This window comes from Harpia harpyja, unplaced genomic scaffold (genome assembly GCF_026419915.1).
Source record: "Harpia harpyja isolate bHarHar1 unplaced genomic scaffold, bHarHar1 primary haplotype scaffold_66, whole genome shotgun sequence".
NCBI classification, from domain to species: domain Eukaryota; kingdom Metazoa; phylum Chordata; class Aves; order Accipitriformes; family Accipitridae; genus Harpia; species Harpia harpyja.
This window is the reverse complement of record NW_026293417.1, coordinates 55,227-82,660: the sequence shown is the minus strand read 5'-3', so window position 1 is coordinate 82,660 and position 27,434 is coordinate 55,227. Positions and strand designations below refer to the sequence as shown.

The following is a 27,434-nucleotide window of genomic DNA, read 5'->3' as shown; positions in this document are numbered from 1 at the left end:
AGGAACTATCTCTACCTCATTGGCTAGTTCTTCGGGCCAGCTCTTCTTATCAAAGAGTGTCTCTGCCTCAGCTAATTTCAACAATGTAAGCGCTAAACATCATCTCTCATCCCCCTTTATTATGTCTATTGAGATTCTTTTGACTCGCCTTGTCTCACAGTCATCCTCGAGGTAGCAAAGTGAAAGCGCAGGGCAGCTGGGAACAAGACGAATGGACACTGCAGCTCTCTTGACTGCGCTGAGCCACAGAGCACTGAGCCCTTTTGCCTGTTTTGTCTTAAGACTCCACACTTTCAGTCACAAAAATGAGGACTTCTACCCCTAAAAACAGTACTCGCCAGCTGTGATGCTGGAAAAAAAAAAAAAACAGACGAAAAATTATCATAAAGACATGCTAAGCCTCTCTTCTGCAGCCCACATTCTTGCAAGTCCCAAGTGCAAATATTGAACTTTTCCATTAAAGTTGGATTACATCTGACGTTGGTTGCTGTCACAATCCAGCAGGGCAGAGCTGACTACTTGGCAGTGTACAGGCAGAGGTCCTGCTCCTCAAAGCACACTCAGCCAGCACAAAGCAAAGAAAGGAAATGCGCTGGAATTCATGTGGGGGTGGATTTCTAGGAAGAATAGCGTGGCTTTGCTCAGAGAAGACTGTTGAAATTCTCCCCTGTCTTTTCTTTCTTAGGACAGCACCCCCATTTCAAGAACCAGCAAATGTCCAATGGCAGCTCCATGAGCGAGTTCTTCTTCTTGGCATTTGCAGATACACAGGAGCTGCAGCTCTTGCACTTCTGGCTCTTCCTGGGCATCTACCTGGCTGCCCTCCTGGCCAATGGCCTCATCATCACTGCTGTAACCTGTGACCACTGCCTCCACACCCCCATGTACTTCTTCCTCCTCAACCTCGCCCTCCTCGACCTGGGCTCCATCTCCACCACTGTCCCCAAATCCATGGCCAACTCGCTCTGGGACACCAGGGCCATCTCCTACCAAGGATGTGCTTCTCAGGTTTTTTTCTTTTTTATTCTGATGTCAGCAGAGTTTTATCTTCTGACTGTCATGGCCTATAACCACTATGTTGCCATCTGCAAACCCCTGCACTACGGGACCCTCCTGGGCAGCAGAGCTTGTGTCCACATGGCAGCAGCTGCCTGGGGCTGTGGGTTTCTCAACGCTGTGCTGCACACGGCCAACACATTTTCACTATGATTCTGCAAGGGCAATGCTGTGGACCAGTTCTTCTGTGAAGTTCCCCAGATCCTCAAGCTCTCCTGTTCTGATGCTTACCTCAGGGAGGATGGGCTTATTGTGGTTAGTTTCTGTGTGGCATTTGGGTGTTTTGTTTTCATTGTGCTGTCTTACGTGCACATCTTCAGGGCCGTGCTGAGGATCCCCTCTGAACAGGGGCGGCACAAAGCCTTTTCCATGTGCCTCCTTCACCTGGCCGTGGTCTCCTTGTTTATCAGTACGGGCATGTTTACCTACCTGAAGCCCCTCTCCATCTCCTCCCCACGCCAGGACCTATGCTGGCAGTTCTGTATTCGGTGGTGCCTCCAGCAGTGAACCCTCTCATCTACAGCATGAGGAAGCAGGAGCTCAAGGATGCAGTTCAGAAACTGATGACCAGAAGTTTTTTTAGTAGCAATATACTGCCCATCTTCTTCTACATATCACTCATAACGTAATTCATTACAGGCCCAACCTATCATTTATATGTTTTGTAGTTGTTGATGTTAGTGTTGATTTATTTTTTTTATTTTGTTTTTTTTAATTCTGATAATGTTGTCCATGCTTGCATTATACAGATGAGTTGTAAGCGTGCAAAACGCGTGCGTGTGGGGAGACGAACCTGAGTGAGCACAAATGCCATCAGCTATTCCTGGGGATCCCATGAATGTCAGTGTCCTGAAGTCACTTCACTTTGAGAGTAACGTCCCCTGGGAAACCAACAGAATGCAGCGCTGGGATGTGCTTCCTTGACCTGAGGTCCCCGTGTCCATTCCTCATGCCTTGGGGCATCTCCGATGAGTGCAGAGCAGGGCAATACACCGCAGGGCTGAGGCACCTGCCAGCCTCTGGGAGTGTCAAGAGGAGGCCAGAGAGACACTATGACTGCTGAAATGCACCATCTGTGCGTGTGCAAGCGTAGGACCCGTGTCTCTGAACACCCTGTGTGTATGAGGAGTGCGTGAGGACAGCTCAGATGTGGACACCTCACAGAGCCCTGACATTTCTGTCTGTGACTATGGAGTGATTGCTGGAGGTGACTTACTGATATGTGTCCCCCCTTAAGGGAAGGGAAACCTCCAGGGTGGAATGCAGTGGATATGCAAGAGATCTGTTCCATAATAATTCCCTCAGCAACATAACCTGCAAGCTTAGATGTTAGCAACACCAGGGGAGCTTGGTATGCTGACTCTAAGAGAAACAACACGGAGGGTGGAGCAGAGTGGAGACACCACGGCCAGGCTCTATGATATCACTGCAGGGACAGGGAACTGGAACTACTGGAACAAGAATGGAAGGTCCCTGCATTGGATCCACTGAAGCAAGGAGGTGAAACAATGGGGGTTCTGTCAACGCTATGGCCTTACTTCTGATTTATATCATAAGTGCCCAGTTCTGGAGTAGTGACATGCTAAATCATGTCCTCTGGGTGAACTTTGTTTATATAATATCATTATACTACCAAAACACACCTCCATCCCCAAACTTACCCACCTCCAAGGTGCAACCACCCCCCCCACGGAGCATGTGCTCTGAATTTTTTCTAGCATATACCTTTAAAAGCAAAGCAAGAGAACTTTATACCAATCAAAGTAAAGATATGTATGACTAGAGTCACTCAAGCTCCACCTAAAAGAAAAATCGTACAAAAAGACCCCAAAAGAGGAAGACCATTAGGGAAGATACCATCATAGACAAGTCAGAAGGACATCGCTGACTTCTGCGACCAGTCGACTGGTCCCATAGGAAGTCTATAGCCCAAAGGCTTCCATAAGGAAGCCTACTGGGTGAGATTTGAACACTCGGCTGTACCAAGTGCTTCCCCAGGAAACTTAGAAATCTCTATATAGAGAGTCACTTTATTTTTTGATTTCGTGCACTGTATTCAACATTTGCACGTGCTTTGCAGACAGCGTATTTATCACCGGCAATCCACAACAACCTGTACTGTCACTTTAATAAACTGCGCTGCTCATTAATCTAGTCATGATAATTCCTTAATGCAACCAAACTCCTTAAGTCTGGTAATTCTTGTGCATTGAATGTGGCTAAGCCGAGAGTGCAGTGTGCTATAAGTACCTCCGTCATCGTGACAGTTACGCGACCGGGCTTATAGTGCTGAATCGGACATTACTCAGAAACTAAACCTAGCCACCCCCAGTGCCTCTGACATCTGAGGACAAGCTGGAACGCAAGGGGGTTTATTTTCTGCCAAATTCCTTTACCCTTTACCGCAACAGTGACTCCAGGAACAACTCCCACTATCACAGTGAGATTCGTCCAACTCATCTTGGAAAGGCTCATTGCCAGTTCCTCTGTCTGCTATGATACCCATCCTTGGCTTTCTGGCCTGTGCCTTCAAATACACAGCATGGCAGAAGCATGCCTGTGGAGCATCTCACCTGTGTAGTCAGAAGGGGTTCCGCAAGCATCAGGGAGATTGCCCTCTAGAAGGCGGCATTTCTCCCCTTTCAGAAGGCACAGAGCACATCTAGGGACTTTTAATACACTCAGAAGCACACCCCTCCATGTTTCACCTCTCTGAACTTCCTTCACCATTTCTTTCAGCAATGACCAAAGAAGAAAAAGGTTCTTCCTCATAGGTGTCCTATTAGGAGAGAGTGGACAAGAAGGACCTTAGCCTCCCACAGTGTCGCAGAAGAGCGGAATGCACCTCATTCAAAAGAGAGCAGCAGCAGTATGTTGTATTGAGGTAAAATAATAATTTGAATGGAATTTAACAAAGTTTTAACACTGGTTTGACAAGGTTCAGTAAGTTTGATGGCAAGGTTCAACTTATTATTTATATAGAGAGAGACAACATTTATAAAGCTATAGAAATCAAGTTAATATAGCCACAAAAGCATAGATATGAAATGGATAAAACCTTCTTTAATAAGATCTAATGGAGTGAAGAATTATAAGTGTGAATAGAAACAAAAGGAAAAGGCCGGGCTGGGGTCGCCCACTTCACCAGGCTGCAGAATGAGCCCTGGCTGGTCTGGTGTGTGTGCGGGGACACTTCAAGAGGGTGGAAGGGTGCCTGGAAGGTGGTGGGGCATGGACAAGCTGGAACATGCCCAAAGACTATGGCCCCTTTCTAGGACGCCTCCAAGGGGCCCCCATAACAAATCCTGTCACGTGCAAAGAAGGGCACAGAAGGCAGGCTCCCGCATCCCAGCCCAGCCCTGCAGGGTGGCCATGCAGGGTTACTGGGGCAGAGTCTGGGCTTTGCACGGTGCAGCAAGACACAGGCCTTGTGAGCTGTGAAAATAGAAAACCAGGACCAAATGCCAACCTCAGAAGAACATGTGCATGGGGACAAAGAGGAAAAGACCTGAAGGGAATCCCCAGGAAGAACCACATGAACGAGAAAGAGCAGCCAATGGGCCTGTGAACTGCAAATTTCATTTTGAGGTATCGCACTCAGAAGATGAGTGGTGTTGGTGAGCTCCCTTTCCCCATGGTTGTAGGGGATCTCAGAGCTACCTGTAAGACTCTTGCAGGGTACGGTCTGGTGCTACATGTTTTGCCTTGTCCTTAGGTTGATGACCTGATTGGATGTTTCAAAAAACTCCAGATGACTGAGGGAGGGGAGAAATCAGGAGTGGGCTGGGACTTGTCCAGGTCCACCTGAGCCACACCAGCCAAACCCAGTACACTCTGTGTATATCATGTCAAAGGATGGGGGGGGGGTGGTGGTTGACAGAAGTGCATTGAATACTGCAGGAACCGAGAAGGATGCAAATGGTGTGGAAGAAGGGGTGGAGATTGTCCTGGGTCTGGCTGGGATGGAGTTCATTGTATGGTGCCGTGTGTTGTGCTGGTGGCTAAACCAGCATTGATAACGCACTGATGTAATAGCTGTTGCTGATCAGTGCTGGCATAATGCCACGGCCTTCTCTGTTTCTCATTCTGACCCCCCAGCGAGGAGGCTGGGGCTGGGCAAGAGGCTAGGAGGGGACAAAGTCAGGACAGCTGACCCCAACTGACCAAAGAGCTATTCCATGCCATATGGTGTCTTGTTGAGAAATAAAACTGGGAGGAGACTTTCTCCAAAGTAGCCATTGCTGAGAGACTGGCTGGGCCTCAGTCTGCTGCTGTGAATGATTGCTTCTCCATCCCTTGTTTCCTTTCCTTTTTTCCCCTCCACTTACTGAACTATGTTTCTCATCAGCCATGAGTTTTGCTCTCACTTTTGCCCTCCCAGTTTTCTCCCCTATCCTGCTGTGGGGGAGTGAGTGAGTGACTGGGTGGGGTTTAGCTGCCGGCTGGGGTCACTGCACAACATGAGCACATAGCAAACAGGTTAGTATGAGCTTGTGAGGTCACTGCTGCCTGAGTAACTGATAGGCCAAGAGTAGGCTCATGGCTTGTATAGGTGCTTGTGAGGTCCCTGGAGACTGAATACCTCAACAACCAGTAGATGGCAAATAGGGGGATATGTGCTTGGGAGGTCACTCTTGGCTAGAGTAGCTGATAGGCCCAGAGCAGGCCCATGGACTGTAGGTTCTTGTGAGGTCACTGCTTCCTGAATAGCTGACAGGGCTGGAGCAGGAACGTGGACGAGAGGAAATGGCCTCAAGTTGCAGCAAGGGAGATTTAGGTTAGATATTAGGAAAAATTTCTTTCCTGAGAGGGCTGTCAGACATTGGAATAGTCTGCCCAGGGAAGTGGTTGAGTTGCCATCTCTGGAGGTACTCAAAAAGTGCGTAGACGGGGTACTCCATAACATGGTTTAGTGGGCATGGATGATGGTTGGACTCGATGATCTTGAAGGTCTTTCCAACCTACCTTATACTATGATTCTATGTGGTTTGTGTGGGTGGCTGGGAGGTCACTGACTCCCGAGTAGCTGATAGGCCAGGTGAAGGCCAAAAGCTTGTGTAGGGTGTTGGGAGATCATAGTGCCTGAATACTTCATAGGCCAGGAGAAGGCCCATGGTTTGTACAGGTTCTTATAAGGTCACTCAGGCCTGAGTCGCTAATAGGGCAGGAGCAGGCTTATAGATTGTGTAGGTGCTTGTGAGGCTACTGGTGCCTGAGTAGATGATAGGCCAGGAGCTGGCACATGGCTGGTGAACGTCTTTGTGATGTCAGCAGTGCCTGAATACCTGATAAGCCAGGAAGAGGTACGTGGGAGTTGTAGATGTTATGACATCACCTGTGACTGAGTGGCGGCTAGACCAGGAGCAGGCACATGGCTTGTGTATGAGCTTGGGATTTCACTGGTGCAGGAGTAGCTTTTAGGCAAAGAGTAGGCATATGGCTTGTGTGCGTGCTTCTGATGTCATCGAAGTAATATTTAGGCCTCACCCAAATGTGGCTTTTTGGAAGAATCATTGTCAGTGGAAGCCCATAAACAGTGGCGCACACACACACATGTGTGACAGTGTAACTCGTGAGCACACAGCGATGGCTGTGGGAGGGTGTGAGGTCACATCCTCAATGGCACCCTGTGGCCATGGGGCTCGGTGAAGAGTGGCCGTATACATCACAGGGGCATCATGAGGGATGGGATCCGCCCGGCCCCTTGTCTGCGAGGCCGAAGGAGCAGCCCCTGCAGCCCTGGCTGGAGCAGTCGGGGTAGGGGTGGCTCGGGGGCACCGCAGGGATGTGCCTGGGCACGGCGCCAGGAGGAAACCACAGACTTCCTCCGGAGCGCGGGGAGCGCTGCGAGGTCACATGGGCTGTGGTTTGTGCACCTGCAGGCTGCAGGTCCCGAGCCACCCGCGGGGAATAACGGCCCCTCAGTGACATGCCAAGAGTCAGGGATATGTCTGAGCCTCTGGGCTGCATGTCTGCTGCTGGGACAGAGACGTGTCCCAGCTCCGTCTCTGGCTTCTGCGAGGGACCCACCTTGGGGCTCTCCGGGGAGGGACGAACGAGCCGGCACTCGTGGAATGGAGCTCTTCCCCTAGCCAAGGCCCTTTCCTAGCTGCTGCTCCCAGCAGAGTGGGGTCTGAAGCAGGGGCAGGGGCTGTTTCCTTCCCTTCCTGACACAACCCCTGGTGCAGTCTCAGCCCTGTGATTCCCATGGCAAAGGGGTGGCTGGACACTCGCACCTGAGGGTCTTGGATGTGCCCAGTATAGGAGATGCTCAGTGCTCCTAGTCAACACAGCAGGGTTCAGGGGGTGAAAAACCTGATGCCCCTCCACAACTGGCCCTGTCTTGTGACGGCCCCCCACCACAGCGACGTGACACCTGTAGCGGAGCCATCTCTCATATATGGTCATGAATGGCGCTGGAGAAGTTCATTGGAGGGCTGGGCTGTGTCGGAGGGGAGATGGCTCCCGATAATGTCTAAAAAGGTGCTGCTGCTTCAATTGGCTCCTCCTGTAGCTGCGTCAGCATCTGCAGAGATATATAACTCTCCCATCGCTGTTGTCCCCATGAGTCCCCAGGAGCCGTGGCAGGGAGTGGGGTGTAGCAGGGCTGTGCCAACAGGGCAGGACTCTCAGGATGGGGAGAGAGGGACTGGTGTTCCCTCAGGTGCTGTGGCTTCTCCTCTGGGTGCAGATGTGCAGGGGTAATTGCCGGTTCCCTCATCCTACTTCCTGGGGCCAGTGGGATCATGGGGATCCCTCTGGGAATGAGGTTCCTTTCCAGGCTCCTCTGAGACAAGGGTCAGAAGATGTTTAAGCCCATGGACCTTCTGCCTTTCCCTGGGCCTGTCTGTGTTTATGGCAGCCCGTGCCTGGCTGCATTTATAGACACCTCATCCTGGGTTACCTTTTTGGCACCCCTTGTTCCCCGGTGCTGTACTCCTGAGGCTCGCAGTGTCTCAGCTGGTGATGGCAGCACTCAGCGATCCCCCGGGCACAGCCAATCTCTAGGGTGCCCTGGAGGGTTTGTGTGCTGCTCGCTGCCCCCAGGCTCCAGGGGAGCCCCGACCCCAGGAAGGCAGTTTGTGCCCCACAGAGAGAAGGGGATGGGGCTGTCTGCACCCACAGGTGGCAGAGAAGTTTCCTTCCTAGGGGCCCTGGCCAAGCACGGGGGCTGGGCTGATGTCAAGGGCGAGGAGGGGACATGCGTTGGGGTTATCCTTGGGGTTGTCTCGGTGCTCCCTGAGGACATGGAAAGCTCAGGGTGTGGTGTGGGTTTGGGTGGTGCCAGGGCAGGTGGTGGGCAGGGGAAGCTGTGGGCCTGGGGGCACGGGGCTGTGCAGGGTGTGCTGGGCTGGGGAGGAGATGGTGCCCTGGGCAGGGCCTGGGGGCACAGTGTGGAGGTGGGCATGGGGCTGTTGGAGTGGAAGGAGGTGCCAAGGGCTGTGAGATGGTGAATGGCCCAGCAGGGCTGGCGTTGGGCACCCCCAGCCTGCACAGCCCGTGGGGAGAGGAGGGGCTCCCACAGCGGCCCGGGGACAGCGTGGAAGGGGGAGGGGTCCCATGCCGGTGCCTGTGACTCCACGTGGGAAGGGGGGCTCCCCGACCTGGAGTCTGGGACTCGGTGCTCTTCTGACTGGTCCCATGTTGGTGTTTGAAGGAGCTGCGGAGGTGAGGCTGGAGGGTGGCAGCTGGCGCTGTGCTGGAAGAGTGGAGGTGAAACAACAGGGCCAGTGGAGACCGTGTGTGGTGATATCTTCTGGAACATGAGTGATGCTGCAGTGGTTTGTAAGCAGCTGGGCTGTGGATCTGCTCTTGAAACTCAACAGGAAGCAAGCTTTGGGCCAGGACCTGGCCCCATTTGGATGTTTGCTGTAGAGTGTGATGGCACCGAGTCTGCCCTGTCTGACTGCAGAAACACAGAATGGACTCGAGAGTCCTGTCATTGTTACATTTTAAAAGAAATCAAATCTGATTACAACTGAAATATTAGGAATATAGAGTTGTGGGGTGTAACCATAGTAGATAAAGAACTTAAAGAATGTGCAGTACTGTACTTTTAGCTGATTATCGTTGGCTTATATTTTCTTTTAAGAAGCCAAGAAGATTCGCTTCTTGAAAACTCCCTACCTTTCCCATTTTGATAACAAACTGAAAGACCAATCATTGAAAAGGTTGGATTTCAAAAGAGAACATAGTATACATTTTTATGCAAACTAATATAGATAGTGATGAGAATCATACTGCGCAGAATCAGCTAAAGGAGGTCAAGAAGCGGACAAGTGAGGAAGACTATGAAAGACCACCAGAGGGCTTCTGAAGACCACCAGAGACCTTTGCTGCGCCTGCGTGAAGAGACATATACATATGCTAATGATTTACTGGAAAGTTGATGATTATGTATAACATTTCCCAGAAACTTAATGAATATGTATAACAGGTGTGTATTTAACTGTATCGTTAGACAAGACAGGTGCACACGATAGGTGGAGCGATCCCCCGTGTGCCCAGTGCTGTAATAAAGGAGTGCCTGCTTCTTAACTTCTCATTGCTGTTAAGGAGTTTTATTCTGGATTTCGGCAACACCGGCGGGGTAGACGTCGCCTCCCTGCTGGGCTAGCGAGGTAGATCTGGCCTCCCTGCCGGCGCTGGCCGGGTAGACCTGGCCTCCTTGCCGGCGCGGTCGGGGTAGACCTGGCCTCCCTGCCGGCACCGGAGGGTTAGACCTGGCCTCTCTGCCGCCGCGCGCCAGAGAGAGGTAGACTTGGCCTCCCTACCGGAGCAGGGGGGTAGACCTCGCCTCCCTGCCGGTGCCGGCTGGGTAGAACTGCCCTCCCTACCCCTTTGGGCAGGGTAGACCTGGCCTCACTAGGGGCATGGGAGAGGTAGACTTGACCTCCCTACCCACAAGGGCGAGGTAGACCTGGCCTCACGATCCGCGTGGGCGGGGTACATCTGGCCTCCCTACCCACGTGGGCACGGTTGACCTGGCCTCTGTACCCGCGCGGAAGGGGTAGACCTGGCATCCCTGCCGGCAGTGGCGTTATAGACCTGGCCTCCCTACCCGCGTGGGCGGGGTACACCTGGCCTCCTTACCCGCGGCTGGCAGGGTACACCTGCCCTCCATACCCACGTGGGCGGGGTAGACATGGCCTCCCTGCCCGCTCGGGCGGGGTAGACCTGCCCTGCCTACCAGCGTGGGCGGGAGAGACCTGGCCTCACTACCTGCACGGGAGAGGTAGACTAGATCTCCCTACCCGGGCGGGCGGGGTAGACCTGGCCTCCCTGTCCGTGCAAGAGGGGTAGAGCTGAGCTCACTACCCGCGTGGGCGGGGTAGACTTGGCCTCCCAACCCGCGTGGGCGGGGTTGACCTGGCCTCCCTGCCCGCTCGGGTGGGGTAGACCTGGCCTGCCTACCAGCGTGGGCTGCGTAGACCTGGCTGCCCTACCCGCGTGGGCGGGGTAGACCTGGCATCACTACCGGCACAGGAGGGATAGACCTGGTTTCCCTACCCACACGGGCGCGGTAGACCTGGCCCCCCTGTTGGAGCCGGCGGGGTAGACCTGGCTTCCCTACACACGTGGGCAGGGTAGACCTGGACTCCCTACCCGCGCCGGTGGGGTAGACCTGGCCTCACTACCAGCGCGGGCAAGGTAGACCTTGCCTCCCTGCCGGCTCCGGCACGGTAGACCTGACCTCCCTGCCGGCGCCGATGGGGTAGACCTGGCCTCCCTAGCCGGCGCCGGTGGAGTAGACCTGGCCTCCTTAGCCTTGCCGGCGTGGTAAACCTGGCCTCCAAGCCGGCGCCGGCGGTGTAGACCTGGCCTCCCAGTCCGGCACCGGTGGCGTAGACCTGGCATCCCTAGCTGGCACCGGCGGGGTAGACATTGCCTCCCAAGCCGGCGCCGGCATGGTAGACCTGGCTTCCCATGCCAGCGCCGGCGGGGTACAACTGGCCTCCCAAGCCGGCGCCGGCGGAGTAGACCTGGCCTCCCAAGCCGGCGCCGGCGGGATAGACCTGGCCTCCCTGCCGGCGACGGCGCGGTACACCTGGCCTCCCTAGCCGGCGCCGGCAGGGTAGACCTGGCCTCCCTAGCCGGCGTTGGCAGCGTAGACATTGCCTCCCTAGGTGGCGCCGGCGGAGTACACCTGGCCTCCGTAGCCGGCGCCGGTGGGGTAGACCTAGCCTTCGTGCTGGCGTGGCTGGGTAGACCTACCCTCCCAAGCCAGCGCTGGTGCTGTAGACCTGGACTCCCTACCCGGCACCGACAGGGTAGACCTTGCCTCCAAGCAGGCGCCGGCGGGGTAGACCTGGCCTCCCTGCTGGCGCCGGCGGGGCAGACCTGGCCTCCCTAGACGGTGCCGGCGGGGTAGGACTGGTATCCTTACGTGATATTCCAGGGTAGGCTTAACAAACCCATACCCCTCCAGTGTAGTACCTCTACCCACACCGGTAATCCGGTCTAGTACCGGTACCACCTGCCGGTACTCCGGGCTAGTACTTGTACCCCCCCCCGCCCGGTACTCCGGGGTGGTAGCGATAACCCGCGCCGGTAATCTGGCGTAGTAACGGTACGCCCACCGGTACTCCAGGGAAATACCGGTACCCCCCCGCCGGTACTCCGGTGTAGCACCGGTACCCCCACCGGTACTCCGGGGTACACTTGCTATCCCTACGGGCGATCAGAGGTAGGCACGACCTCCCTACCTGACCCACTGGGATAGGCCGGCTATCCCTACCTGATGCTCCGGGTTAGGCCTGGCGTCCCTAGCCGGCGCGGGCGGGGTAGACCTGGCCTCCCTAGGTGGCGCCAGAGAGGTAGACCTGGCCTCCCTAGCCGGCGCCTGCGAGGTTGACCTGGCCTCCCTGCCAGCGCCGGCGGGGTAGACCTGGCCCCCCTAACCGGCGCCGGCGGTGTAGACCTGGCCTCCCTATCCAGCGCGGGCGGGGTAGACCTGGTATCCTTAAGTGATTGTCCAGGGTAGGCCTGGCATCCCATACCTGATCCTCCGGTGTAGTACCTCTACCCACAGCGGTAATCCGGTCTAGCATCGCTACTGCCTGCCGGTACTCCGGGCTAGTACCGGTACCCCACCCCCGCCCCCCACCTAGTACTCCGGAGTGGTAGCGATAACCCGCGCTAGTAATCCGGTGTAGTACCGGTACGCCCACCGGTACTCCAGGGTAGTAACGGTACCCCCCGCCAGTACTCCGGGGTAGCACCGGTACCGTCACCGGTACTCCGGGGTAGCACCGGTACCCCCACCGGTAGACTGGGGAACAGTTGCTATCCCTAAAGGCGATCGGAGGTAGGCCTGACCTCCCTACCTGACCCTCTGAGATAGGCCGAATATCCCTTCCTGATGCTCCGGGGTAGGCCTGGTATCCCTTCCTGATGCTCCGGGGTAGGCCTGGCGTCCAGTACCTGATCCTGCGGTGTAGTACCGGTACCCCCAGTGGTACTCCGGGTTAGTACCAGTACTCACCACTGGTAGCCCGGGGTAGTACCGATACCACCGCCGTTACTCCGGGGTAGTACCAGAACCCCCAAGCGGTACTCCGGGTGACACCTGATGTCCCTTCTGGCGCTCGGCGTTAGACCCGCCCTTCCTACCTGACCCTCGGGTTTAGGCGTGGTATCCCTACCTGATGCTCCGGGGTAGGCCTGGCGTCCCTATCCGGCGCTGGCGTGGTAGACCTGACCTCCCTAGCCGGTGCCGGCGGGGAAGACCTGGCCACCCTGCCAGCGCTGGCGGGGTATACCTAGCGTCCCAAGCCGGCGCCGGCGACGTATACCTGGTCTCCCTAGCTGGCGACGGCGGCGTAGACATTGTCTTCCTAGCTGGCGACGGCGGGATAGACCTGGCCTCCCTGCGAGCTCCGGCGGCGTAGACCTGGCCTCCTTAGCCGGTGCCGGCGGTGTAGACCTGGCCTCCCTGCCGGCGCCGGCGGGGTAGACCTAGCCTCCGTGCCGGTGTGGCGGGGTAGACCTGACCTCCCTAGCCAGCGCCGGCGCTGTAGACGTGGCCTCCCTACCCGGCGCCGGCAGGGTAGACCTTGCCTCCCTGCCGGCGCCGGCGGGATAAACCTGGCCTCCCTAGCCGTGCCGGCGGGGTAGACCTGGCCTCCCAAGCCCACTTCGGCAGCTTAGACCTGGCCTCCCTAGCTGGCACCGGCTGCGTAAACTTTTTCTTCCTAGCTGACTCCGGCGGGATAGACCTGGCCTCCCTAGCCGGCGCCGGCGGGGTAGACCTGGCCTCCCTAGCCGGTGCCGGCGGGGTAGACCTGGCCTCCCTAGCTGGCCCCGGCGGGATAGACCTGGCCTCCCAAGCCAGCGCCGGCGCCATAGACCTGGCCTCCCTAGCTGGCGCCCGCTGCGTAAACATTTTCTTCCTAGCCGGCGTCGGCGGGGTAGACCTGGCCTCCCTTGCCGGCGCCGGCTGGGTAGACCTGGCCTCCCTGCCGGCGCCCACGGGGTAGACCTGGCCTCCCTACCCGTGCCGGCGGGGTAGACCTGGCCTCCCTACTTGCGCAGGTGGGGTAGTGTGGACACATATTTAGCTAACGGTTGCAAGATCATTCCAGATGCCTTTAGAAGACCTTGAACAGAATAAACAAGAAGGCAAAAAAAGAAAGATACCAATTAGAAGAACACAGGTGCACATTCCAAGATAAAGGGAACTTGGCACAAAGAAAAGCAATTCGGCAGTTTATCTTGACCAATTAGACTGAGACAACTTTCGCGTGTTTTAGTTAATATAACCAATTGTGTCCTATGTTTATGCGCGTGTACAGCGTTGATATAACCAATCATATTTTATGTTTGTGCGCGTGTACAGTGACTTTGCAGAATATGTGACTATAAGTATGTGTGTGTTTTAGCAATAAAGAGTCGTCTGCTGTCTGCTCTCAAGATTACAGGCGTCCGTCTACTTCAATCTCCTCAGATGGTGACCCCGACGTGATTGCGGGCCAAGAAAACGCTGGAATTGCTGGAAGTGCGTCCGGAGGAGACTCTAGCCAAACGATCGTCTAGCCAGCTGGACTGAGCGGGCAACCTTCTCCCGGGAGATCAATCACCCTGCTCGTTTGGAAGTAAGGTGAGCGGCTAAGAGGATTAAAATGGGTGCCCAGATGTCTGTGGAAGAAGGGGCAATTGTACAAATGCTTTCGCATATACTCTCCGAGAGAGGGATTAAGTATGATTCAAATACTTTACGTATGATGCTGAAGTGGCTTAAGGACCATGGTGCCCCCACTTCGAATGTAGAAGTCTTTGAAGTTAAAAATTGGGAAGAAATGGGAAAAGTAATTTGGGACTTTGTATCGCGTGGGGACGTGAAGGCTCAGAAAATCTCCGCTACGTGGAGATTGGTGCTGGAAATGTTGAAAGCCCTTAAAGCAGAAAAGGAGGTGGCTGCTTCTGTAAAAATTTCAATTGAAGATACCCCGGAAAAATAGAGAAGTGTGTGTGGCGAGGTGGTGAATAATTCGGACAGTGATGAGGAATTAAACACCGAGGGAGATGTTATTAATGGAGGCAACGATCAACCTTTAAGTAACCTGCCTCTCGAGCAGAGACCTATCCCCTCTGCACCTGCCTATGAGACAGATACATCCCCAGGAGAAGCTATAAAAAAGCGATGGAAGGACATAAATGATAAAATGTTAACCGAAGGTCTAAATCCTGCGGCTTTTCCAGTTACAGTCAGGCAGAATGCCCCAAACGTGTGGCAACCTTTCAATTAGGATTTAATAAAAGAAGTACAGAAAACAGTAATGGCTAATGGACTGTCTGCTCCGTTTAGTCAGGCGTTATTGGAGAATATATTTTCTGGTCAAATTTTAACGGGCTTTGACTGTACACAATTGGCTACAATGATTTTAACCCCGACTCAGCATCTATTATGGAAGGTGAAATGGGCAGAATTATGTGATTTAGCGGCACTAAGAAATTTGGACCGCCCAGAAGGAGATCCGAGGTATATGATCACTTCTGCACAAATGATGGGGACTGGTGACTTTGCAGATGTTAATAGGCAAGTGAGGCTACCCGTGGAAGTATTACAAGAATCAGCTTCCTTAGCTCTGAAGGCAATGGTAACCTTGCCTGAAGCTGGAAAGCCAGAACAATCATTTACAAGTATAAGGCAGGGTGATACGGAACCTTATCTGTCCTTTATTGATCGTCTGCGAGATGCTATAGAAAAGCAAATAGATAATGCTGATGCCAAAGAAGCATTGATAATAAAATTGGCTGTGGAAAATGCAAATGCAGACTGTAAAAAAATACTACAATCAATGCCAGGAAGAGTGACGCTAGTAGATATGATAGAGGCCTGTAACAAAGTTGGGTCTTTGGAGCATAAAACTACATTAATGGCCAATGCTTTTGCTGTAGCCTTGCGAATGGATACAAAAAATGTTAAGAAATGCTATAAATGTGGACAACCGGGACATTTGCAATTTCAGTGTAAAGAAGGGCGAAACAAAGTGGAAGCTGGGCCTAATATATGCCCTCGTTGTCATAAAGGGAGACGTTATGCTAACCAATGTAGATCTCCTTTCACAAATGAAGGTGTAGCTCTGCCACCTCAAGGTACCCCATCGCCGGGAAACTATAAGAAAAGTGCGAGGAGCGGTGCGATGACCCCAACAGCTCCGAAAGGATCCCAGAACGGCGCCAAGAAGGATGTCTGGCAGAATTGCCAGCCCGAACAGCTGGAAGTGCCGGAGTGGATGTCTCAACAATAGAAACCATTCTACTATGGAACTCTCAGGTACACCGTGTGCCAGTAAACGCACAAGGACCATTAGGTAATGGGCTTAGTGCCCTGTTGTTGGGACGGTCTAGTATAACATTACAAGGAATTTTTGTGCTTCCCGGGGTGATTGATGTGGACTACACAGGCCGCATTTATGCTATGATTTGGACGCCGTCTCCACCAGTATCGATACAGGAAGGAAGCAGAATTGCACAGCTAGTCCCTTTTAAAGCAAATGTACCATGTAAGGTTAATCAACAGCGTGGCAATGCAGGGTTTGGATCTACGGGATTAGAAGGTCAAATTATGTGGTCAATGGAGATCAATAAAACAAAACCTAGTATATCAGCAGAGTTACAAAATGCAAAGAACAGGCCAGAAAAAATAAAATTACAAGCATTAGTGGACACTGGAGCAGATGTAACAGTTCTGTCGTGGGAGGACTGGCCTGTTACTTGGGAGCTTTCTGAGATGGATTCGAAACTGGTCGGTGTGGGAGGATTATCAAAATCTCGACAAAGCAAATATATGATTCAATTGATTTGTCAAAATTCAGTTTCTTATAGCAAACCTTATGTAACCAATATCCCTATGAACCTGATAGGCAGGGATGCATTAAGTCAAATGGGATGTGTGCTTAGTACAGGAGACAATTTTGTGGCGCGGCCATTGACGGGCGACCATGCCTAAAACTGAAATGGAAAACAGAGGAACCGATTTGGGTAGATCAATGGCCCCTGACTGAATCTAAGGTTGCCATCTTGAAACAGTTAGCATAGGAGCAATTGGAACAAGGGCACTTGGTGAATACCACAAGCCCTTGGAATACACCAGTTTTTGTCATTCCAAAAAAATCTGGGAAATGGAGACTATTGCATGATTTAAGAAAAATAAATGAAGTAATGGAAAATATGGGAGCCCTTCAATTAGGATTACCCACGCCTACCATGATTCCACAAGGATGGAACATTTTGATTATTGATTTAAAGGATTGTTTCTTTACAATATATTTAGACCCAAAAGATGCGGAAAAATTTGCCTTTTCTATCGCCACCATAAACAAACAGGAACCCATGGAACGTTACCATTGGGTAGTTCTGCCGCAAGGAATGACAAATTCTCCAACCATATGCCAATCCTATGTATCCCAAGCTCTAAAAGGGTTTAGACAACAAAATCCAGACTTGATTATGTATCACTATATGGATGATATCTCGAGAGCAGGGAAAAGAGAGTTATCCGAAAAGCTCAAAGAATTGACTACACAACTGTCTGATTTTGGTTTAAAAATAGCACCAGAAAAGGTACAAAAAATGCAACCATGGAAATATTTAGGCTGGAAGATTTTAGAAAAAACTATAGTTCCACAAAAACTGGAAATTACAGACAAGATTGAAACATTGAATGCTGTGCAAAAATTACTGGGGACAATCAATTGGGTTCGAACACTGTTGGGAATAGATAATGAGCTTCTGACCCCTTTATTTGAAATGTTACGAGGCGACACTACCTTAACGGCACCTCGACAATTGACTCCTCAAGGTAAACAAGCATTACAAAAGATAGCAGATATAATATCCCAGAGTCAGGCTTTTAGAATTAAAGAAAATCTTGACATTAACTTAGCATTTTAAACCGAGAAAAACAACCCCTCGGGATCATATATCAATGGGAGGGAAGTCACAAAGACTTGTTAATAATAGAATGGATCTTTTTAGTTCACCAGGCCCGAAAAACCATATTTTCTCGAATTGAAATGATTTCAGAATTAATTATAAAGGGGAGACGTCGGATTATTGAGATTTGTGGACAAGAACCACACATGATTGTCGTTCCTTTGACTCAAGGATATTTACAATGGTGTCTACAGAATAGTCTAACTTTACAAATTGCTTTTGCAGATTTCGAAGGAAAGATATTCATCTTCCTGCACACAAAATGTTTTCCTTGCTACAAAATATACAACTAGAAGAAAAAGAATTGTGTGCAGAGTTACCTACTGCTGGTCCTACAGTATTTACGGATGGCAGTGGAAAAACAGGAAAGGCAGTAGTAGTTTGGAAAGAAGGTCAGGTATGGCAACCAAGTTGGTGAGGGGCCTTGAGCACAAGTCTTATGAGGAGCGGCTGAGGGATCTGGGGTTGTTCAGTCTAGAAAAGAGGAGGCTGAGGGGAGACCTTATCGCTCTCTACAACTACCTGAAAGGGGGTTGTAGTGAGGTGGGTGTTGGTCTCTTCTGTCAGGTGTCTGGAGATAGGACAAGAGGAAATGGCCTCAAGTTGAGGCAAAGGAGATTTAGCTTAGATATTAGGAAAAATTTTTTTAGTGAGAGGGTTGTCAAACATTGGAAAGGGCTGCCCAGGGAAGTGGTTGATTCACCATCCCTGGAGGTATTCAAAAAGCGACTGGACAGAGTACTCCAGGGCATGTATAATGGTTGGACTCGATGATCTTGAAGGTCTTTTCCAACCGAAATGATTCTATGATTCTATGATTCTACCATGCCAGTGCCGGCAGGGAGGCCAGATCTACCACGCCGGCACCGGCAGGGAGGCCCGGTCTACCCCGCCAGCGCCAGCAGGGAGACCAGGTCTACCCCTCTGGTGCTGGCGCCAGCAGGGATGCCAGGTCTACCCCGCCAGCGCCAGCAGGGAGGACAGGTCTACCCTGCCGGCGCAGCAGGGAGGCCTGGTCTACCCCGCCGGCGCTGGCAGGGAGACCAGGTCTTCCCGGCCCGCGTCGACAGTGAGGTCTACCCCTCCGGCGCTGGCACCAGCAGGGATGCCAGGTCTACCCCACCAGCGATGGCAGGGAGGACAGGTCTACCCAGCCGGCGTTGGCAGGGAGGCCATGTCTACCCAGACGGCGCCGCCAGGGAGGCCAGGTCTACCCCGCCGGCATCGGCAGGGAGGCCAGGTCTACCATGCCCGTGCGGGCAAGGAGGCCAGGTCTACCCCGCTGGCACGGGTAGGGAAGCCAGGTCTACACCGCCGCTGCCAGCAGGAAGCCAGGTCTACCCCGATGGAAATGGCAGTGAGACCAGTTCTACCCAGCTGGCGCTGGCAGGGAGGCCAGGCCTTGCCCACCCGCGCGGGTAGGGAAGCCATGTCTACCTGCCAGCGTGGGTATGGAGGACAGGTGTACCCCTCCAGAGCGGGCAAGGAGCTCAGGTCTACCCCGCCTGTGGCAGCAGGAGGCAGGTCTACCCCGACGGAAATGGCAGTGAGACCAGGTCTACCCAGCTGGCGCCGGCAGTGAGGTCAGGTCTACCTCGCCAGCGCCAGCAGGGAGGCCAGTTCTACTCTGCCAGCACCCTCGCTGGCAGGTAGGCCAGGCCTACCGTGCCGGTGCCGGCAGGGACGCCAGGTCTACACAGACCGCGTCGACAGAGAGGCCATGTCTACCCCGCTCGCGGCAGCAGGGAGGCCAGGTCTACCCGGCCCATGCCAGCTGGGAGACTAGGTCTTGCCCGCCGGCGCCGGCAGTGAGGCCAGGTCTACCTAGCCGGCGCCGGCAGGGAGGCCAGGTCTACCCGGTCCGTGGAAGCAGGGAGGCCAGGTCTACCCCGCTCGCTGAGGCAGGGAGGCCATGTCTACCCCGCCATCGCCAGCAGGGAGGCCAGGTCTACCCGGCCCGCGCCGGCAAGGAGGCCAGGTCTATCCTGCCCGCGTGGGTAGGGAGGCCAGGTATACCCCTGCCGCGTGGGTTGAGAAGCCAGGTCTACACGTCCGCGCCGGCAGGGAGGCCAGGTCTACCCAGCCCGCGCCGGCATGGAGGCCAGCTCTACTCCGCCTGCGCCGGCAGGGAGGCCAGCTCTACGCCAACGGAAATGGCAGTGACACCAGGTCTATTCCGCCGGCGCCAGCAGGGAGGCCAGGTCTACCCAGCCCGTGGCAGCAGGTAGTCGAGGTCTACCCGGCCCGCGGCGGCAGGGAGGCCGGGTCTAATCCGCTGGCGCCGGCATTGAGGTCTGTTTTATCGCGCCGGCGCCGGCAGTGAGGCCAGGTCTACCCCGCCGGCGCCAGCAGGGAAGCCAGGTCTACCCCGCCAGCACCCTCGCTGGCAGGTAGGCCAGGCCTACCCCTCCGGTGCTGGCAGGGTGGCCAGGTCTACCCCGCCGGCGCTGGCAGGGAGGCCAGGTCTACCCCTCCGGCACTGGCAGCGTGGCCAGGTCTACCCTGCTGACGCCGGAAGGGGGGCCAGGTCTATCTTGCCAGGGCTGGCAGGGAGGCCAGGCCTACCCCGCCACCGCCGCCAGAGAGTCCACGTCTACCCCGCCCCCACCGGCAGAGATAACAGGTCGACCCCGCCGGAGCCGGCAGGGAGGCCAGGTCTACCCAAAAACGCCAGCAGGGAAGCCAGGTCTACCTGGCTCACGAAGACAGGGAGGCCAGGTCTACGCCTCCGGCACCAGCAGGGAAGCCAGATCTACCCCTCCGACGCCGGCAGGGAGACCAGGTCTTCCCGGCCCGCGGCAGAAGGGAGGCCAGGTTTACCCCGCCAGCGTTGGCAGGGTGGACAGGTCTACACAGCCCGCGGCGGCAGAGAAGCCAGGTCTGCCCGCCCCGCGCCAGCAGAGATGCCATGTCTAACTCGCCGGAGCCGGCAAGGAGGCCAGATCTACCTCACCGGTACCGGAAGGTATGGCAGTTCTACCCTGCCGGCGCCGGCAGGGACGCCAGGTCAACCCGGCCCGCGCCTGCAGAGAGTCCAGGTCTACCCAGCCGGCACCGGCAGGGAGGCCAGGTCTACCCAGCCCACGGCGACAGGGAGGTATGGTCTACCCGGCCGGCACCGGCAGGGAAGCCAGTTCTACCCCTCCGGCACCGCAGGGGAGGCCAGGTCTACCCCGCAGGCACTGGCAGGGAGGCCAGGTCTACCCGGCCCGACGCGGCAGAGAGGCCAGGTCTACCTGCCCCGCGCAAGCAGAGGGGCCATGTCTACCCTGCCGACGCCGGCAGGGAGGCCGGTCTAACCCTCCCGCACGGGTAGGGAAGCCAGGTCCACCAGCCACTGTGGGTACAGAGACCAGGTCTACCACTCCGGCGTGGGTAGGGAGGCCAGGTGTACCCTGCCGGGCCCAGCAGGAAGGCCAGGTCTAACCCTCGCGCCTACAGGGAGGCCGGGTCTACCTGGCCCGCGTCGGCAGGGAGGCCAGGTCTACCCCGCCGGCAACAGCAGGGAGGCTAGGTCTACCCGGCTGACACCGGCAGTGAGCCCAGGTCTACCCAGCCCATGCTGGCAGCGAGGCCAGGTCTACCACGCAGGGGCCAGCAGGGAGGCCAGGTCTACCACGCCAGCTCCGGACAGGAGGCCGGGTCTACCCGTCCCACGCCGGCAGGGAGGCTAGGTCTTGCCCGCCGGCGCCTGCAGGGAGGCCAGGTCTACCCCCCAAGCGCCGTCAGGGAGGCCAGGTCTACCCGGCCTGCGGTGGCAGGGAGGCCAGGTCTACCCCACCAGAGTGGGCAGGGAGACCAGGTCTATCCTGCCGGCGCCGGCAGGGAGGCCAGGTCTCCCCCGACAGCAGCGGCGCAGGCAGGTAGGTCAGGTCTACTGCTCAGGCGCCAGCAGGGAGGACAGGTCTACCGCGCCCGCACAGGTGGCGAGGCCAGCTCTATCTCCACTAAGCAGATAAGGAGGCCAGTTCTACCCCACTGGCGAATGTATGGCAGCCAAGTCTATCCCACGCGCGGGTAGGGAGGCCATGTCTATCCCACCCGCACGGGTAGGGAGGCCAGGTCTGCCTCGCCGGCACCGGAAAGGACGCCAGGTCTACCCGCCCGCGCGGGTATGGAAGCCAGGTCTTCCTCGCCCGTGTGGGTAGGGAAACCAGGTCTACGCCACCCGCGTAGGCAGGGAGGCCAGATCTACCACGCATGCACGGGCAGGGAGGGCAGGTCTAACCCGCCGGTGCAGGCAGGGAGGCCAGGTCTATCCCGCCCTCGCGGGAAGGGACGCCAGGTCTACCTTGCTAGCAACCCAAGGGACGCCAGGTCTACCCAGCCCGCGCGCGTAGGGAGGTCAGTTCTACCCTGCCCGTGTGGGTAGGGAGGCCAGGTCTACCCCGCCTAAACGGGCAGGGAGGGCAGGTCTACCCCTTCCGCGCGGGCAGGGAGGCCAAGTCTACCCAGCCCGCGTGGTTATGGAGGCCAGGTGTAACCCGCTTGCGCCGGTAGGGAGGCCAGGTCTACCCTGCCGGTGCGGGTAGGGAGGCCAGTTCTACCCGGCCCGCGCGGGTATGGAGGCCAGGTCTACCCCGCCCGCGCTGGTAGAGAGGCCTGGTCAACCCCGCCCTAGCGGGTAGTGCGGCCAGCTCTACCCCTCCTGTGCGGGTAGGGAAGCCAGGTCTACTTGTCCCGTGCCGGTAGTGAGGCCAGGTCTACCCCGCCCGCGTGGGTAGGGACGCAATATCTACCTAGCCAGTGCCAGCAGGGACGCCAAGTCTAACCTGCCCGCGAGGGTAGGGAGGCCAGGTCTACCTCGCCGGCGCCAATAGGGATGCCAGGTCTACCCCACCGGCGCCGGCAGTTACGCCAGGTCTACCCCGCCTGCACGGGTAGGGAAGCCAGGTCTTCCTCGCCCACGCGGGTAGGAAGGCCAAGTCTACCCCGCCCACGCAAGCAGGGAGGCCAGGTCTACCCAGCCCGCGAGGGTAGGGACGCCAGGTCTACCCCGCTGGCGCCAGCACGGACGTCAATTCTACCCCGCCCATGTGGGTATGGAGGCTAGTCCTTAACCGCCCGCGCCGGTAGGGAGGCCAGATCTTCCACGCCGGCGCCGGTAGGGAGGCCAGGTCTACTCCGCCTGCGAGGGTAAGTAGGCCAGGTCTACCCCGCCCTCGTAGTCAGGTAGGGAAGGTCTACCATGCCCGGGAGGGCAGCGAGGCCATTTCTACCCCGCCCGTGTGGGTAGGGAAGCCATGTCTACCCTGCCCGCGTGGACAGGGAGGGCAGGTCTACCCCACCCGTACGGGAGGGGAGGGCATGTCTACAACGCCTGCGCGGATATAGAGGCCAGGTCTACCCTGACGGCGCCAACAATGGGGCAATGTCTACCCCGCCCGCGTGGGTAGGGAAGCCAGGTCTACCCCGCCTACGTGCATAAGGAGTCCAGGTGTACCCCACCCGCGTGGGTAAAGAGGCCAGGTGTACCGCGCCCACGACGTTAGGGAGGCCAGGTCTACCCCGCCCAAGCGGGTAGGGAGGCCACGTCTACCCCGCCCATGCAAATAAGGAGGCGATGTCTACCCCGCCCACGCAGAAACAGAGGCCAAGTGTACCCCGCCTGCGTGGGTAGGGTGGCCAGGTCTACCGTGCTGGTGCCGGTAGGGAGGCCAGGTGTACCCCGCTGGTGCTGGCAGAAAGGCCAGGTCTACCCGGCCTGCGTGTGCCAGGAGGCCAGGTCTACCCCTCCCGCGCGGGTAGGGAGGCCAGGTCTACCACGCCCACTATGTTAGGGAGGACAGGTCTACCTCGCCCGCGTGGGTAGGGAGGCCAGGTCTACCCCACCCACGCGGGTAGGGAGGCCTCATCTACCCAACCCGCGCGAACAGGGAGGCCAGGTCTACTCCGCCGACGCCAGCAGGGAAGTCAGGTCTACCCCGCCCTCGCGAGTATGGAGGCCAGATCTACCTTGTCCGCGCGGGCACTGAGGCCAGGTCTACCCTGCCAGAACAGGTAGGGAGGCCAGGTCTACCCCGCCCACGTGAGTAGGGAGGCACCATCTACCCTGCCTGTTCGGGTAGGGAGGCCATGTCTACCCTGCATGCACGAGTAGGGAGGCCAGGTCTACCCCGCCCGCGTGGGTAGGGAGGCCAGGTCTACCTCTCCCGCACTGGTAGCGAGGCCATGTCTACCCCGCCCGCGCGGATAGGGAGGCAAGGTCTACCCATCTTGCGTGGACAGAGAGGCCAGGTCTACCCTGCCAGAGCTGTAGGGAGGCCAGGTCTACCCTGCATGCACGAGTAGGGAGGACAGCTCTACCCTGTCCGCGTGGATAGGAGGCCAGGTCTACGCCGCCAGCACCGGCAAGGAGATCAGGTCTACCCCACCCGCTCGGGTAGGGCGGCCATGTCTACCCCGCCCGCGCGGGCAGGAAGGCAATATCTACAATGCCCGTGCGGGCATGGAAGCCAGGTCTACCCCTCCCGCACGCGTAAGGAGGCCAGTGTTGACACGGAAGTCACGGACACTGCACACAATCAATATGATCAAGCAGATGTCCCTTTAGTGCCAAAATAGCTCGGTCGATATGCTCATTCTACTTCCCCTTCAAGCATAAGCTAATTAAAGTTTCGTTAGCATGTGCTGTCTACACACCTAGTTACACCTAGTGATTGGTTATATTAACACTGTACACGCGCATAAACATAAGACATAAGTGGTTATATTAACTAAAACATGCGAAACTTGTCTCAGTCTAATTGGTCAAGATAAGCTGCCGAATTGAGGTTCTTTGTGCCGAGTTCCCTTTATCGTTGAATGCGCGTCTGTGTTCTTCTAATTGGCATCTTTCTTTTTTTGCCTTCTTGTTTATTTTGTTCAAGGCCTTCTAAAGCATCTGGAATGCTCTTGCAACCGTTAGCTAAATATGTGTCCACAAGCAAAGCGTCCTTGAAGCCTGGTGCCTGCAAAGCGTCCTTAGCTCACAAATTAATCAGTTCCATTGTGTCTGGATTGTTCACGATGTGCCCATTACTTTCCAAGTATCCCACAACTGTCTTTTGCCTCTTGGGCAGTCCCCCATGCCCAGAGGAACATAATTTCCAACTGCAGTTCCATCACTGAGTTCCTCCTCCTGGCGCTTGCAGACACGTGGGACCTGCAGCTCTTGCACTTCTGGCTCTTCCTGGGCATCCACCTGGCTGCCCTTCTGGGAAACGGCCTCATCATCACTGCCGTAGCCTGTAACCACTGCCTCCACACCCCCATGTACTATTTCCTCCTCAACCTCTCTTTTCTTGACTTGCGCTCCAACTTCACCACTCTCCCCAAAGCCATGGCCAATTCCCTCTGGGACACCAGGGCCATCTCCTACCCAGGATGTGCTGCTCAGGTTTTTCTGTTAGTCTTTTTGATAACAGCAGAGTATTCCCTTCTCACTGTCATGGCCTATGACCGCTATGCTGCCATCTGCAAACCCCTGCACTACGGGACCCTCCTGGGCAGCAGAGCTTGTGTCCACAGGGCAGCAGCTGCCTGGGGCTGTGGGTTTCTCCATGCTGTGCTGCACACTGCCAATACATTTTCACTACCCCTCTGCCAAGGCAATGCTGTAGACCAGTTCTTCTGTGAAGTCCGCCAGATCCTCAAGCTCTCCTGTTCAGATGCCTACCTCAGGGAATTTCAGCTTCTCATGTTTAGTGCTTCCATCTTTTTGGGGGTGTTTTGTTTTCATTGTGCTGTCCTATGTGCAGATCTTCAGGGCTGTGCTGAGGATCCCCTCTGTGCAGGGACGGCACAAAGCCTTTTCCATGTGCCTCCCTCACCTGGCCATGGTCTCCTTCTTTATAAGCACTGTCATGATTGCCTACCTGAAGCCCCTCTCCATCTCCTCCCCATCCCTGGACGTGGTGCTGGCAGTTCTGTACTCAGTGGTGCCTCCAGTTGTGAACCCCCTCATCTACAACAGGAGGAATCAGGACCTCAGGGATGCAGCGTGGAAACTGATGACTGAAAGTTTTCCAGAAGCTGCAGAGTGTCCATCCTCTTCAGCATATGACTCATAATGGAACGCATTGCAGGTCCAGCCTTTATTAGTGTTTGTTGTTGTTGTTGTTGGGTGAGGTTTTTTCCTTTTTTGATTTTTTTATTTGTGATAATGCTGTCCACAAAAAAATGTGGACACCCCACTTCTCCTTCATTATCTACCTCAGTAGTGTGACCCAGCGACTGTGTGAACAGGGCGCTATACCCCTTTTTCAATTAAACAAAATAAACGTACTCGCAGTGACTTACCTGTCTGACACCCAAGCAACTAAAACCAAACCAAATGTTCTTCCTCGTAAGTTCCCTACCAAGTTAGAGGGCAAACGAAGGACCTAAAACCTTCTGTGGAGAAAGGCCAATGGGGCCATCATGGAATCCCCCACACCTATGGAATGAGGAATGTTCCCAGCCCTTAGACAAATCTTTTCCTCCTCTCTCTCATGACCTGCATGGTGTTTGTGCTTGGGAAAAGCCTCATCATCATGCGGGCGGTGGCAAACCAACACCTGTGCACCCCCATGGGCTTCTTCTTGGGGCATTGGTCTTCCCTGGAGATCTTCTACAGATCCACCACCCTGCCCCAGCTGATGGCCAGCTTCATGACCGGGGACAGCAGCATCTCTGCTCATCATGGTTTTAGAGTTGTTTCCTGCAGCTTTTGCAAGTACAGAGTGTTTACTGCTGGTGACTACATCCTACGATCAGTACTGGGCTGCGTGACACACCCTGCTCTCTGCAGGACTCAGGAACTGCCAGGTCTGTCTCCTTTGCTAGGGGGATTTCTGTCATCTACAGTAATCATTTCAGTCATGTCCCAGATACAGTTCTGTGGCCCCAGTGGAGTGGACCACTTCTTCTGTGATTTCACCCAATTGCTGGAGCTTTCACACACTGACACTGTGACACTCGTGCTCTTTGCTGTCATGACCTGCTTTTTAGATCCCACCCTCCCCTTCCTGTTCACATGGTCATCCTGTGTGCATCAGAGCTGCCACCCTGAGGAACATCTCCCATCCGGGGCAGGCAGGCAGAAGGACTTCTCCACCTGATTCTCCCGCCTCACTAGTGTCACTGTTTGGTATGATGCCCTCATCCTTGGGTGTGTGATGCCCAGAAGAGCCCTCCTGAAATCGGTTGACAAAGCCCCTTATCTATATCATCCTCACATCCCTGTTCAATCCTCTTATCTACAGCCTGTGGACTAGAAAGGTTGAGGGAGGGGGACACTGAGAAAAATGTTCAGGGAAGCTGTGAGCTGAACGGAGACCCCATGGGAGCTGTGGGCCTGCAGGAAGAGATCGCTTCTGGTTCTCTTTTGAACCAGCCCAGAGGACCCGGACTGGCATGTGCAGTGTCCTGGGCACTAACCTGCAAGTGTGGGATATGAAGACGGCTTTTGGTGTCCGATTGTCGTGGTTTAACCCCAGCCAGCAACTAAACACCACGCAGCCGCTCACTCACTCCCCCCCACCCAGTGGGATGGGGGAGAAAATCAGGAAAAAGAAGCAAAACCCGTGGGTTGAGATAAGAACGGTTTAATAGAACAGAAAAGAAGAAACTAATAATGGTAATGATCACACTAATAAAATGACAACAATAATAATGAAAGGGTTGGAATGTACAAATGACGCGCAGTGCAATTGCTCACCACCCGCCGACCGACACCCAGCCAGTCCCCGAGCGGCGAATCCCTGCCCCCCCCCACTTCCCCGTTCCGAAACTGGATGGGACGTCACATGGTATGGAATACCCCGTTGGCCAGTTTGGGTCAGGTGCCCTGGCTGTGTCCTGTGCCAACTTCTTGTGCCCCTCCAGCTTTCTCGCTGGCTGGGCATGAGAAGCTGAAAAATCCTTGACATTAGTATAAACACTACTGAGCCACAACTGAAAACATCAGTGTTATCAAC

At 55.4% G+C, this 27,434-nt stretch overlaps 1 pseudogene; it reads left to right on the top strand.

Moving 5' to 3' along the window:
* The first annotated feature begins 714 nt into the window (after positions 1-714).
* Positions 715-25,547, top strand: LOC128138620 (olfactory receptor 14A16-like; annotated as a pseudogene).
* The last annotated feature ends 1,887 nt before the right edge of the window (positions 25,548-27,434 follow it).